The 16,138-nt window shown below is 38.5% G+C and overlaps 1 long non-coding RNA gene across 1 annotated transcript in view; it reads left to right on the top strand.

Moving 5' to 3' along the window:
- Nucleotides 228-16,138, top strand: part of LOC110260011 — a 33,640-nt gene continuing 17,729 nt past the window's right edge. Inside the window, exons 1-3 of the long non-coding RNA XR_002342711.1 lie at nucleotides 228-332; nucleotides 1,546-1,616; nucleotides 5,536-5,622. This is a non-coding gene — a long non-coding RNA (uncharacterized LOC110260011). The remainder of the gene's footprint in view (nucleotides 333-1,545; nucleotides 1,617-5,535; nucleotides 5,623-16,138) is intronic.

Genomic DNA, 16,138 nt, shown 5'->3' on the forward strand with positions numbered 1-16,138 from the left:
CGGTGCTCTAAAGGCCAGTGCATTCACGGGCGGTGCTGCACTGCTGCTCTCTTTGGAACCAGAGTCAGCTCGGGAACCCCGCGGGTTCTGGGCTTCCGCACCGCTGGGCGCCTGAGTCTGGCGCGGGGCACGCTGGGAAGGGCGTGGGACGGAGCGCGGGGTCAGGGGGCGAGGGCTCCGGAACAACCAATCACCGGCCAGTTCCCTGAGCTGAGACTTGGGCAGACGCGAGCGACGCACCGCTCGGGGTCTTCGCGAGGTGTTTCGCCCTGCCGAGACCTGACCAAGAGTGGTGAACGATTAAGACTGGAGTGTGGCTGAAGCAAGATGATGTAAGGGAAAAACACTCTTTTGTCTCTCCTGTACCATCACACACCTTGACTGTAGTGCCTCACTTCTGATACCAGTTGTATGACCTCTCTCTCTCTCTCTCTCTCACACACACACACACACACACACACACACACACACATTTCGGAAGCCAATTGCAAATCCAGATTATCACCTATCCTTCTAAGTGGCTGTAGATTGCAGGTTCCCACACCTTTTTCCTGGAGTTCAATTAACCGGCTAGAGTGGCTGACAGAACTCAGGAAAACTATTTTTTAGTTTACTGGTTTGTCATAAAATGCTGTGATTCAGGAATAGGAAGATGGAAGAAGTGCATAAGGCAAGTGTGAGGAAAGGAGGGTGGAGCTTTCAGGCCCTCTCCAAGCAAGCCACTCTCCAAGCATCTCCAGGTTCACCAACCTGGAAGCTCTCTGAACCCCTACCTTCAGGGGTGGGGCTGAAAGTTCCAACCCTCAAACCATGTGGTCGGCCCCTCTGGCAGCTGACCTCCATTTAGGTTTTTTCAAACGTTAGTGTATTAACACAAACTCAGGTGTGGTTTAAAAGGTTTTGTTATGAATATCAAAAGATACCTTTATCAGTCATGTTACTTAAGGAATTACAAGGATCTTAGGAGCTCTGTGCCAGAAATGGAACAAAGACTAAATATATATCTATACATACATATAGTATCTTTTTATACATTATCTATATATCACAATATCACAGATGGAGAAAGAGCCGGATATGAGCCCAGAGAAGCAGAATTGAGCCGTATGCATATCATAATATACCCTCCATGCAGAGCTCAGCTACTTGGGCTTAATTCTACAGGCAGTGGGAAGTTGCTGAAGGTTTACACACAGGAGATAACCTGATTGTACTTACTGGTAGGCCAATGCCTTCTACCAGGATGGGATTTGAGGACAGCAGAGTGGTGGGAAGCTGCTGCAATGGAGGACTGAGTGCTCTTCATAGCTGAACTAAAGTAGGGGCAGCCAGGAAGCAAGACTATAGAGTATGAGAAAGGTTTTTCTAACATGACATTGATATACTCAGTAATATATTGGTTTGTAGGCTTGGAGAAAGGAAAACAAAATAAGGAACATGAGATAAAAAGGAGATTTAGGACATTAGAAAGCCCAACTATCTTAATTTTCCTGCTTTATTTTCCTTTTTTTGTTTTCCCCCATCTGATTCTTCTTCCTATTTTAGAAGTCTTGGAGTTTGAGGGATCACTCCTGATTCTTGGATTTTAGAGAAATCCTTCACCAAGCATGAAGAAGGTAAGATAACCTGTCTCCCAAAGAGGAATGAAAAAGGTCTTTCCATTTGGAATGTTTAACACATGGCCTAATTGTTAGGAGGTGAAGAAAGGGAGAATAGGAAAAAAAAAAAATAAGGAAACAAAACACTCTCCAGAGCTTCCTGAGAAGTGAGAGAAGAATTCTCAGTCTTCCACCAGAGGCCAAGACTTTTATCTCTTTTTGCTGAGTCCCCCTACTGCAGAATTTGCAGTCCAGAGTTTAACCTGTGACCATTCCAGATGGGTTTGTCTAGCCTGAGGCAGAAGGCAGTCCTGCTAGACACACTGAAACAAATTTTTAAAATCATAAGAGAGAAACTGGATTTGAGGGAGTCCGACAAGTCCTGGAGCTCCTGTGAATGAATGTTCTTAAATCTGGAAGCAGAGGAAGGGGGAGGAAAAAAAAGAGGGTTGGGGTAATTCCTTACTTTCCTTACCAAACCAGTAAATAGTTACAGAAAAGACTCAGCTACTTCTCATTCTTTTTAAAGTGTGAGTGATTAAGAGTTAATAAAATTAAGGACTACTTATCTTCAGTGCTACATTTTAATTTAAGTGAAGAAATTCTTAATAACAGGGGGTCTGTCAAGGCCCAAAGGAAACTCCCTTTTAGAGTAGAGTTTCAAGACTGTGAGCTATTTTATATGTATACTCTCAAAGAACATTTTGCAAGTAGACTAAGCAGTCTACATCATCTTTATCATCTTCCATTATCATAATCAATAATCACTGAGTTGTACGATTTTGAAGCTGTATGTTGCCTGTTTTGCAAGTAAGACTCACTATTATTGTGCCTATATTACTGATGAAGGAACTGAGTTTTAGAGTTTATGGTAAACAATGGGAGACCAGCATTTATTGAGAAGTACCAGCCACCAGGGAGTGAGCCAGAAATTTTCAAACCTCTAAGACTGATTTTATTTTGCCCATCTTACGCTAATGCTCAAGGGACTCAGTGACTTGCACAAAGTCATTCTGTTTGTAATGTAAATGCCCTAATTTTCCTTAATTTTAAGCAAATACAGTTTCTCCCAAGGTATATGGAGTGTGGAAGGCCCTTCCCAATAGATTTCATTGCTTTTCTTCCCTATGAGTTTAGAGAGGGAGTGAAAACTAGGTAAGTCTTTATCTATCCTTTTGACCTAAATTAATCATTGAAGTCTCATCACTTTTGTCAGCAAATGATCTAAAGATGGATATATGACTGATTCACTTCTGGCCTACAAGATATAGTTGGGAGCCTGCTGGGGAGGATGATACTCCTAGAATAAAAACACAAAGCTTCAAAGGGATGAGACCTTTGCCAGTCTTCTGTCTGGAAAGCAGAGGTAAGGCTTCGAGCTGCAGAAGCCATCTTATGGTTATAAAATAACAACCATAAGACACAAGTCCCAACACCAATAGACAGAAGATGACAGAGCATAAAGAGATACAATGCCTGTGCCCATTATGACAGTGTTGAGTCACTGCACTGAACTTGGACTACCTAAATCTGTTGCTAGGTTTTCTTTGCTTGCTTGCTTGTTTGCAGCGGAATACATTCCTAGCTGAGGCACAGGGCTCTTGGTCTTGCCTGTGGCTGTGGAACAGAGCAAAGGTTGTGTCCACCAAATGCAACTCATCACCTAGGATTTACTTGTACCAATCAATAATTTCCAGCCTTTTCTCTCAGAGTATTTCCTTGTTCTTGTTTAGAGTAATAGCTGAAAAGCAGTGGTGAAAAGCCACACCACTGGTGATACCTAATTGACAGTGCATTCAAGAGAAAAGGGAAACAAAAGTAAGCTGCCACCAGGAATTTCTGGCCAGATACTATGTACACAATGTTTAGATTAGATTGCTTCAACATTATGACAAAAACAATTAAACATGCTTTACCTTTAGCTGATTATGTACCCTGTACCTCATGCCATACTTAGCATTTTATATTCATTATCTGATTTGAATATCACTTAGGGTGATTATTATATCACTGTTTTAAAAGTAAAGAAATAAGGCTTAGAAAGAATAGCTGGTTCAGTCATAGATGTCCCATTTGAAGGTGACACAGTCATGATTTGAATACAGGTCTTTCTTACCATGAGGGTATCTGGTGTCTTTAAAACCAATCAGTTGAATGAAATGACTGTCAAACCAGTGGTTGGAAGTCTCATTTATTTACAGATTACCTGAATAAACTGTAAACACTGTTGAAAACCAAGTTCATCAATTTTTTTTTTATTGCAGTGGTTGATTCTCACTGGGTTGTCACACTTGAGGCTTTAGTAAGTGTTTCACTGCTGAAGCAAACTCTTACCCCCTCGATTTGGCTCAATTACTGCAAAAAAATTAGCTCGCTGAAAGAAAACATTTTCCTGTCCAAGAGCACAGTGCTTAGTTGTCTCACTGACATATCTTCCACATACACCTAAACATGTGGATAGCAACAGAAGTCTCAGTGCAATGTGTTGTCACTTGGTTGTCATTCCAAAAGCATCATAGGATTGTTAACCCTTGCTGTTAATGCTTTCAAGAAAAAATACACAACACACTTGAAAAATTACCTTGTGGGATGTTATATTTGTCAGATAATTGAGAATACCAGTAAAGGAATAAAAATATTTATGATATGTATTTGACTTTGAATTTGTATTTGAAAGTGTACAGATAAAAATATCACCAGTGAATGTTTTGGAAATAAAGGATTTCATCATTGCTATTTTTTTGCTACATGTGCTTAAGACTAAGCATTTTCTCCAGTGGAAATATTTTATAGTCTCTCTTTCCTTGTTACATTAATGTTTGATTATATATCCATCTGAGTGAGGTGGTAGAAGTTGGAAGCATGCTTATACACATAACTCAAAAGTGGTTTATTTATTGATTTTAGTACATAAGCATTTGCTAAATAACTCCCTCCTGCCCAAACAAGGCAATGCAATAGTTACTAAAAATCCTGGTCTCACATTCACAACTGCCTATTGAATATATTCCACACACTGTTCTTTTAACATGTTGCAAACTCAGCTATATTTCATTTCTAATTCCTAACTCCAAATCTCTTAGTTCCAGCCATGGTTAATCTTAACAGCTTTCACCATGTCACTCAATTAAAAAAATTCTCATAATTATCTTTCATACCTTGTTTGTTATCTATTATATCAAGACCCTAGTTTGTGGATATACATATGACCTTGTATAAATTTTTCAAAATTCCACCCTGCCACCCTTGACTATTACCTTTAGAGGTAATGTGACACTGAAGTTAAAAGTTTATAGTCTGAATATAAATGTGGCTTCAAAGTCTGCCTGACCCTGCACCTTAATATCTGTGTGATCGTCAGAAAATGATAACCTCACTGAGCTTATGTCCTCATCTGTAGAACAGGGATAACAATGTAATCTACTTTGTAGGGTTGTTGTGTTAGATGGTGCTTGGCACATGGTAATGTTCCCACACACATGATATTATTTGCAGCAGTAGCAGGAGGAGGGTAAGTGATGTATCAGTTTGGATAAATGAAAATTTGTTATCTCTTACAATAGGAAGAACAAGGATTAATTAACTCAGCAGTTCAACAGTGTCATAAAAAGCCCATATTCTTTCTTTTTGCTCTCCCACATGAACAGATTTTTTTCAACCTCACATCTGAGCATGAAAATATCCAGTAGAAGGAGCTGTCCAGCCCAGTACCTCTTTATAAAAGGAAAGGAACATCGAGTACCTAATGCTCTCAGCTCCACAAACACACCAGCAACTTCCATAATTCCAAGTCTTGTATTTGCTTCTCCCTTAACTTAGAATACTGCCCTCTCTATTCCTCTCCAGCTGGTTAAATCTTATTTGTTCTTCATCATACTTCTTACTATTATCTCTGTTCTGAAGCCACAGATTGAATTTTTCCCTCATTCCTTTGTAGAGCATCCAGGTGTCACAGTATCCCCAAAAAAGAGACTGAAGAATGCTCTCCTAGAGAAAATGAACTCAGAGAAAAGCAGCTATCATTGTAAGCTTTTATTATATGACTTCTTAAGATATGCTCATATGTTAAATATTATTATACATAGCTGATTATATTAATTTAATGTAAAATATTAAATATTTATTGAATGTAAATTCATATAAAGTGAGTATCAAATTAAATATTACATATGAGAATAAACCACCTACCTAATAAAGTTGTTATAAGGACTACATAAATTAACAGGTCCAAAGAATACAACTTAATGCTGAGAGAAAGAAAATTGGTAAATGTCATTTACCTTGACATCACTTTACAACCCCTACCTTCACTTGTGGATTATGAGACAAACATTTATTATTTACTATATGCCAGGCACTGCTAAGATCCCATGAACATGTAAAGCAGAACTGCAGTCCCGTGGAAGAGGTGGTGTAAGCTGGAATCAGTAGTCTGCTCCCCAAGGGTTGAGTCTATGCAACTATAGATGATTAAATTGCTGCATATATGTGACAGGAAAGAATAGCTTACATATACTTTTCTAGTTTTTACCATACTTAATTCGCTAACATGAGGTTAGTGCAGTGCTTGCTAGTGGATGTCGGTGATCTAAAGACACATGGGGCTCACTGTTGGATATAGTTTCCATTTTTATTAATGACTATAGATTTAAGGCTTTAGTGGTTACTAATTTCTTGAGGCCATATTAATTTATGAAGATAAATCTATCTATATATCTATATATATATATCGGTTACTAGACCACAGAAATATTTATCTTCAAATGTAAATCTGTTAAAATCTTGACACTCTCTAAATAAGTAAAGAGCCCCTGAATGGATAATTTGGTAACTTTAATAGAGTTTATTGAGCTTTTTAAAGACAGTTCTTATTTTTTAATACTATTTGATGATTAATGACACATTGATTAAGAATTAACAGCTATCTTGTTTATACAATTCATTCAAAGGGCTGTTAAGCCCCAAGCTATGACTTAAAAAATTATCTAGGCTCAGTTTAGCATTCATTACACTAAACATCTCAGCCAATGGCGGTCCAGAAAAGTAAATACCACTTCATCAACAAAACACAGAAATGCTAATTGACAGCTGGCAGGGTCCAATCAGATATCTCTACAGAAGAGTAACTGGCTACTTTTGTAGCATCTGTTACATTTTGCTAATAGACCCTGCTTCTTTTATTTGCTCCTCTGGAAAAGACAGCAGAAGAAGGTATAGTATATGAACCTGCAAAATAAAAGTAAATGCCCAGTGTGTGTGTATGTGGTCTTAGCTTGTGGGAAACAAAGGCCATGGTTATTTTTGATATTTATACTGAAAACTTTGAGGGAGAGGTATGAAATTTAATCAAGTATATAGGTCTAAATTTGGATGCCAGGTATTCAGATTTTAACAAATACAGCTAAAGTGGAGGACAGACGAATCAGAATAATTTGTCTGGAAGTAGTCACTACAAAATCCAGGCTATATTATTTTGCATTCATATATGAAGCTTTTTAGGAATTTAGTAATCTCACCCAAATATTCTTTTTTTTTTTTTTTTGGAAAGGCCAAAATATTCTTTATTTCTTTTCTATCCTTTAGTCTCTGATCAGTTCAGCTGATCATTAGAAATGCTTACATAGTGGAAAGCACAAGGGAGGAAAATATTTTTTTAGATTTGGGATTTCCTTTGTTCCACACCCATCCAGTTTCTATAGTTAGTCACAACCTTTCCATCCTCTCCCACCCCCTCCCCTACCCCCGCACACACAGAAAAAGTAGCAAAGGAGAGAGAACCGAATAAAGAACTAGACTGAGAGGGGAAAAGACCAGTCATTTAATATGTTTGCCTACATGGCATTCTACCTTTGAACCTTCCAAATGCAACTTCATACATTGTCTTTTGACATTATGCAGTTTGGAATCCTGAAAGCTCTCAGTTTAGACAACTAAATTATTGCTTGTCAATTTAGCTTGGGATGAAAGACAGGTGTTTTGTTTCACAGTAAAACTCCATTTAGAGCTTACACTGGCTCTAAATCCAATCCCAGCTGCTTGTTGTGGGCTGGCATTGAAGTGTATCACAGTAGGAATTATCAGTCGGGGCCCCAACAGTCAATCCACACAAGATCCTTCACCTTGGTTCCTCTGGATGGGCACGCCTAATGCTGTTTAAAAGCAATTGAGATAAAGACTCCTTTGAGCTCCAAGGGTTAGAGCTCTTGCTGATATTCCACTACCGCTTTGCCTCTCAACAAAAAACTAAGCTGAGCAAAGTTGAAAATCCCTATTGCTCTTCTTAGAAACCAATGGAATATTTTGTGGTTTTTTAGTAAATATTTGTTAGGACAGTGTTTTAATTTATTAAACAGTTTTCTATTTTCATATTTCCATTTCACTGAAATGATGTAGTGGATCTTAACATGGAATTTTCCATGTGTATATAGGCATTTGTTACTCTGATTTGAGGAGCGTAATATAAAACGCCCAGTAAAATGTCTAAAATTATCTCATTACAAGTTGAAAAATAAAGCCTTTCTGTGTTTCTAGTATCATCTATTCTAATCTACACAGTGATGAAAACCAGTTACTCATATCTATTACCAGGGTATAAGAGAACTCTCAGCAAGTCTAAGGAGACCAAGCCATAGTTCTAGAAAAGTTTCACATTGTTTGCCTTCTACTAGTGGAAAGTGACTAGTGGAGCTGTCATTTAACATGAGTGGGACTAGTGTCTACATAGATCTGATATTACTTACTGTTAATAAGTAATTTAGTGTATCTTTAAAGTAATGAATGTTTTAAGGTGGAAGAAGCCTTAGTTCAATATCTATCCCAACTCTACCACCACCATTTTAAAGATGATTGGTTAAGTAACTTGACTAAGAGCAAAGACTGAAGTAGGTCATGGCAAAGACAGGATTAGATCCAGATATTCTGATTAAAAAACAAGTTCTCATTCCACCATATTGTTTTGAATTGAATTTTTTGCAAATTATGCTTAGATCTTTTTATGATCAAGTCTTGGAATGTATTTATGGGAATGTATTTCAGGTAAGGTTTAATTTAGAGAATATTATAACTACATATTTATCATAGTTATTGTATAGACTCAGTTCAACTTTGAATGTAGTATTCTGTTTTTCCTGAAAATGCTTAGATTAGAATGGAAGTCAGTGAAAAAGTTCCACATGAGCTTCAATAAATTAATACATCTCTTTCATGGGTTTGTAAAATATCTCAAGGATAAAAGCACTATATGGGAGTTCTCTGGTGGCATAGTACGTTAAAGGTCTGATGTTGTCACTGCTATGGTACAGGTTCAATCCCTGGCCCAGGCACTTTGGTATGCTTCAGGTGAGGCCAAAAAAGGGAAAAGCCAAGCACTATCTTATCTATTATCAGTCTTTCAGGACCTAACATAATGCCTTGTCCATAAAAAGGCCCTATTGGATATCTGTTGAATTTCTAATTTAATGTGTTTGGTTCAGGTTCCTAATCTTGTATTATCTGTAATTGATTTGACTAGCTCTAAACTGTATTAATTTCTCTGGACTAAATTGGCTATTAACCAACTAAACTATTATTAGTCCCTCTTGGCCTTAATGTTCAGCTAGAAGTATGGTGATCAGAGAGGAGCATGACCTAACCAAATCTCTTTGAATTGGCTACACGATGTATATTGAGGGGAATATAATCAAGAAGAACAGTTAGGTTTTCTTGAACTCTCAAAATTTCCTGTATTAAAAAAGACAAAAATGTCTGACTTGTAGTCTTTTTTTTTTTTGGTCTTTTTGCCATTTCTTGGGCCGCTCCTGCGGCATATGGAGGTTCCCGGGCTAGGGGTCGAATCGGAGCTGTAGCTGCCAGCCTACGCCAGGGTCACAGCAACGCAGGATCCGAGCCGCGTCTTCGACCTACACCACAGCTCACGGCAACGCCGGAACCTTGACCCACTGAGCAAGGCCAGGGATCGAACCCGCAACCTCATGGTTCCTAGTCGGATTCGTTAACCACTGCGCCACAAAGGGAACTCCTGACTTGTAGTCTTTAAAATAAATGGCCAAGTATGTTTTTCATGTGTCAAGTGGAAATACCAATACCAGACTGTTGTGAAAAATCAACTGAGATTAGAAATGATGGTACTGGAGTTCCCGTCGTGGCGCAGTGGTTAACGAATCCGACTAGGAACCATGAGGTTGCGGGTTCAGTCCCTGCCCTTGCTCAGTGGGTTCACGATCCAGCGTTGCCGTGAGCTGTGGTGTAGGTTGCAGATGCAGCTCGGATCCCGCGTTGCTGTGGCTCTGGCATAGGCTGGTGGCTACAGCTCCGATTCAACCCCTAGCCTGGGAACCTCCATATGCCGCGGGAGCAGCCCAAGAAATAGCAACAACAACAACAACAACAACAAAGGACAAAGGCAAAAGACAAAAAAAAAAAAAAAAAAAAAAAAAGAAATGATGGTACTTTAAAAAAATGTCAAGGAGTTCCCATCGTGGCTCAGTGGTTAACGAATCCGACTAGGAACCATGAGGTTGCGGGTTCGATCCCTGGCCTCGCTCAGTGGGTTAAGGATCTGGTGTTGCTGTGAGCTGTGGTGTAGGTCCAAGACGTGGGTCAGATCCCATGGTGCTGTGGCTCTGGCGTAGGCCAGCGGTACAGCTCTGATTCGACCCCTAGCCTGGGAACCTCCATACGCCGCAGAAGCGGCCCTAAAACTACAGAAAAATAAGAAAATGTCAAAAGCGCTAGGTCAACATAATGACATTGGGAGTAGTAATATAACTATAACAAAGTAGTAACCCTGAAGTTTACTGCATTTTCAGGGGTTAAAGTAAGACTCTTGGGTCAATTCTTAAACAGAATTTTTCAGGTTCTAGGGCCAGTGACTCAAGACATAAAGCATGCAGTAATTGACAACCAAGGGTATCCCTACTGGCCTTTCGTTCTTACTCTGTCTATAAAAACAAACTTCATTCAAATGCAAGGTTGACAATGAAATGGAAGTTTCATCACATTGCCCTATTGTTGACCTCTAAGCTGACCTATAGATCCCTCCTCAGTCAAAATGTTAGAGGATTCACTGAATGCAGTTTTAAGCTGGTTTCAGCTGAGTTTTCTGAAGAGAAAGCCAGAGTATTGTATTTTCAGTGATTGTTGTTTTAATTCTGTGATTGAGGGCTCCTCTGGCATGATTAACATTGATGATTTCATCAATTTATCAGTCTACTGCCAAAATTTGTTTCATGTTTCATTTTCCAGGTGTCTCTAAATGCTTAGGAACAGGCTATCTACTTCTGATTGCAATGCAAAATATTCAAAGTATTGGGTCTGTTCTGCAAATGACCTCTAAGCCAATTTTAAAATGTATCTGGATAAAAACTAAGTGAAGAGGTTAGAACTAGAATTCAAATAAAGGTTGTGATATGGATGAATTTTTAGCCTGAGCTTTCTGGGGTTTTTTGGAGGACAAATCAATTAACTGTTCAAGGAATTAGCTCTTGGAAGGAATCAGCCAATCAGGTCTAAAAGTTGCATAGTGCGTTGTTAACAACATTGTTGTTTATAGTTTTTTTAAATCAAATAGTTTCTTTGGCTTTTTTTTTGAAAATCACACAAGAATAATGTAAAACAGTTTATTAAGCAGTTCAGTCAAAATTATCCCATGGAATTATATACATCAATTGACTCCTGGCTTTTTTACTATAAACATTTAAGTACCCATAGTTTTTTAGGTCCCTGAAACCACATACACCAAATAGTATTTAAAAGATTGAGTAAAGTTTACATACATTTGTACTGCTATTTTTCTGTTTATAAATGCAGCTTAAAGTTAATATAAAATGTATGATTTCATTATATATTTTCTAACGTATAACTGTTACGCAGAAGGGCCTGTGGCTTTTTTTAGCATTAAAGATACTGTTTTTGTTTAAAAATATTGTAAACAATAGCTTAAATTAAATGACGATATTTTTTCAGTCTTTAGTCATTATACCGTAAAGTAGGTACATGTCTGACTTCCTTCCGCAAGAAACTGTCTCCACCAAATAGTCACTTTGAAGACTTTCTAAACATAAACATAATTCTTTTCCTCTTTGACCTATAAGCCTTGACACATCTGAATTACCTCTTAATTATCTTTAGGAACTGTAGAGATTCATTAGGTATCCTGATCATGATTCTGGGATCATGTGGCACTTATGTTTGAATGGAAGATTCTATTAACTTAATGGTTGCTAAATTAATCAAAACAATGTTTTTATAATATAAAAATACACCCTTAAACTATTGCATTCACCAGTTCCCAGAACATGAAGTCCAAATTCATTCAAATAATATATAAAGTCCTTCACAATTTGGTCTCAATCTATCAGCACCTTATATACTAGAGTGGCTCTTGGTAAACTTTGTCCGCAAAGAGCGAGATAGTAAATATTTTAGCCTGTGTGGGTCATACAGACTCATGGCTACCATCTCCTGGGTGGAGTGAAGGCAACCGTGGTCAACATTAAATGAATGTCTTGCTGTGTTCCAGTAAAACTCCATTCATAGAAACTGAAATCTGGGAGTTCCCGTCATGGCACAGTGGTTAACGAATCTGAATAGGAACCATGAGATTGCGGGATCCATCCTTGGCCTTGCTCAGTGGGGTAAGGATCTGGCGTTGCCATGAGCTGTGGTGTAGGTTGCAGACTTGGCTCGGATCCAGCGTTGCTGTGGCTGAGGCGTAGGTCGGCGGCTACAGCTCCGATTCGACCCCTAGCCTGGGAACCTCCATGTGCCGCAGGAGTGGCCCTAGAATAGGCAAAAAGACAAAAAAAAAAAAAAAAAAAAAGAAAGAAAGAAAGAAAGAAAGAAACTGAAATCTGAATTTCACATAATTTTCACATGATACAAAATAGTCTTCTTTTTTATTTTTTTCAAGCATTTAAAAATTTTAAAAGCATACTTACCTTGTGACCTGTACAAATATATGGTGATCAGGATTTGGCTGGTGGACTGTAGTTTGCTGACCCTTACACCAGAACCTTGGTGGAGTTTGTACCTTTTTTGAACGTGACTTGAATTTCTGTGCTTCTATACCGCTTATGTAGTTTCTATATCCTATTTTTTTTCTTTTCTTCGCCTAACTAAACATTATTTTTTGTGAAACTGAGCTCAAATGACACTATCTCTGAGAAACCTTCCATGATTATAACTCACCCTTCCATTCCAAATCAAATTCTTATTCTACTGGCTGCCAATAGTACTTTACACCTTCCTGATATAGAAATCATGCAAAAAAACTGAGAAAGCATTTGCTGAGTATTTCTTGAATAAGTCAATTAATGAGTAAATCAATGATGGAGGCACAAATTAATAACTTGTACCAAAATTGTTTACTGAGTTGTTTCCATAGCCTGAACGTTAGCTCCACATGGGCAGCTAGTTGTATTCATCTTTCTGTCCCCAAGGCCTGAAAAGTGTTTGGCATGTGGTCATATATTTGTTGAATTAATGTTTTGAGGGAATATCTCAGAGAGACACCTATGGAGAATGGAGTTTATTCTTTATGGATATTCTTACGTTTCTGGGTTGAAATAGTTCTATCTGATTTTCTGCAAAACTGCCTTACCTAGACACCTAAAGCTAAGGGAGAAGTTACAAACATCCACTTTCCTGTCACTACTTGTAGACACATGCTTGTTTATGTTTGGCTAATTAAAATTAATCACCCTAGTTCTCCCTTCCCTTCAAGGGCATTGCTTCCCATTAACTTCAATGAAGCTTGTTTGACTTCAATGGAAGTTTTTACCTGCATAGGGACAGTGAGGAATCAGGACAAATATCTTTAAGGCTGTCATTTGTCACCATGAACAAAAGAAATAGAGATCCTTAGGCATGAGGCGACGTAGCACATTTCACGTGCCTCTCTTAATTCTATCTTTGCTGACAACCCGTGACTGCCACATAAAAGGAAGCATCAGAATTATAATTGAATGCTTCTGAAATATCAGAGACAGAACCTCTGAAAAGGAGGTTCACAAACTTATTCTTTGGCAAGGTTAGTGATTTGAGTACCTACAAACGGCCAGAACACTGTTGACAGCATTTCCAATGCAGAGCATATGCATTCACTTTGAGCCGGTGTTGAATAAGAAAGCCTGGTAGCTTAACTTTCTTCTACCAGCACAGGATTCTTTGACAACCCTCCACTATTCAGAACACTCCTGAGAAACAGAAAGTCAAAGAGGAAAAGAGGCATCTGAGCAACCACAGGGATATCATAGTATCCCTGCTCTACAACGTGGGCATTTTCTTCTTTGTATATTTATTTCATGCAGAGTATGGCAAAATAGGGGCTCCAGTGAGGTGCAAAATTCCACAGTTTTTAAGATTCTCTGGGTGTCAAAGAGTCAAGCTTATTGTTTCTAAAGACCACTAAGTTACTTAAGTGTCATAGGAACAGCATGGCATTCCTCCAGAGATGACTGTTCAAGAGTCCCTACCTTAATTATACCATATAGCAACTGCTTCAACTGTATTTTTATAACTTCGATTATATTTTTATAACATCTTTATAGGACTGTTTGCCGATACTTAAATTATAGAATACACACACACACACACACACACACACACACACACACCCCAAGTTCTAAGGCTTTGTACTCAGTTCCTTCTTGACATCTTTCTCTCTTGGGAATCAAGTAGAATTATTAGCAGAATAACCTGGGAAAAAATACACACAGATGATCACAGGGCAACCCCCATCCACTCAGGCAGAGATAAGGGTGTAAGGGAAAAAAAATGACATGTACTGAATTCCAAGTTCTCTAGCTGGGGCTTTATATGTGGTATCTCACTTAAGTTTCCTGAATTGTTGTTGAAGAAGTTGTTATTGTCTGAATTGATATTTGGAGTTTATAATTTAAAATTTTTAATTTTAATTATGAAAAGAACTGTTCTCTACATTTTATTCATCCTCTTCTTGTCCTGGTTAATTAGTTTCTCTCCTGGTTAATTAGCTTAAGATACACTCTGCAAAAGTCGTCTATTAAAGCATACATTACCTGGGTCAGATAAGCCACTACAATGCACTGAAACTTTGGCAGAAATCAAGTGGTCAGATTACGAAGCTGTTGCCTTTAGGAGAAAAAAGATAAATGGGACCCTGGGAGAAAGCTAGGTCTTATATATAGAAATCAGCAATCCTCCAGGTATGTTGGGTTTTAGCCTACATACTAAGATAGGGCATATATGCCATGTTTCATGGTGGTGGCCAGTTATGTGGTTAACACCAGTGTCGTGGTTAAGGTGTGTACCAAAATCAAGTTCCACCTGCTTTATGGTTCTGATGAGGATGAAGGGCACTGCAGTAAACATAAAACCCTTTTCTCTTTCTTTCCCATGATCCAACCAGAAGGTCCTTTGCCTTCTTTGGTTTAAGCATTCCAGTGGAGCAGTTGATAAGCAACATGTGGGCTTAAAGGCAGACATTCTACTGAAAAACAAAAGAATTGCAGTATCAGTCACCATAATCCATGCTAAAACGTGAATCTGGATTTGGATGGGAAGTTGAGCCAATCTTCAGTCAACAAAGGAGACATTGGCAGAGTTTTCCAGTTCCATTTCTCAGATCTAGAGAGAGGTATTCTCTGGAGAGTTTACTTTGTTTTTTTGTTTGTTTGTTTTAGCTTCTCCTGGGTGTTTATTTTTCCCCATAGCATAGCTTAGAAAACCTCCTCTTAACATCTTTGCCTCTTATGCCCATGTAAATGTAGTAGAATCCCCTGTACATGTGTTCACATATAATTTCTCTGTATGTTGATTATCTCGTATCCAGAATCAAATGTATTATTTTGTACAGTGTTTCCTAAACTTCTGTGGTGAAAAGTGTTCCCTAGGGTAATTGTTAAAAACACAGATTCCCTGGGCTCTTAGAGCCCAGGCCTACTAAGAGGGGCCTGGCAAGCTGTATATTTAACATATAGATGATTCTTAGCCCTGAGAGCCCATCACTACCATATTTGCTTCTCCTGTATTTCCTGCACAAGGCTGGGCACCTGGAAACAGGTGGACATTTTTGAGTGAATAAATCTCTTACTGTAGCACCAAATCTATTTGCCAGTCTATTCCTCCAGCCTCCATCAAGTTAGTCCTCAGGGTCTGCTGACCTTAACTCTGCAAGACTCTTGGATTCTCCTCTCCTATCCATTATTCTGCTCTCCTTATTGAGGTACTCTTTATTTCTTCCCTGAAGTAATTCCATAGCTCTTTAATTCATCTCTGTGGCTTCTCCCACTATCATCTCAAACCTAAAGTTCTACCAGAGGAATCTTTAGAAAACATAGATCACTCCGTTGCTTGAAAATCTTTCAATGAACTAACTTTCTGCCTCTAAACCTGGAATGGCATCTTTAATATCCAAAACCTAGTGTTAATGGGGCCCCAAAACTTACAGAAATATAGTTTGTACTCAGAGCTCTTCAAAATCTGGCTTCAATCTAAAGTTCCAGTCTTCGTCTGCATCTACTTCAGTGACCTCCAAAACCCCTGCATAAGCCCACACCCTA

This window comes from Sus scrofa, chromosome 3, assembly GCF_000003025.6.
Source record: "Sus scrofa isolate TJ Tabasco breed Duroc chromosome 3, Sscrofa11.1, whole genome shotgun sequence".
Lineage (NCBI taxonomy): Eukaryota > Metazoa > Chordata > Mammalia > Artiodactyla > Suidae > Sus > Sus scrofa.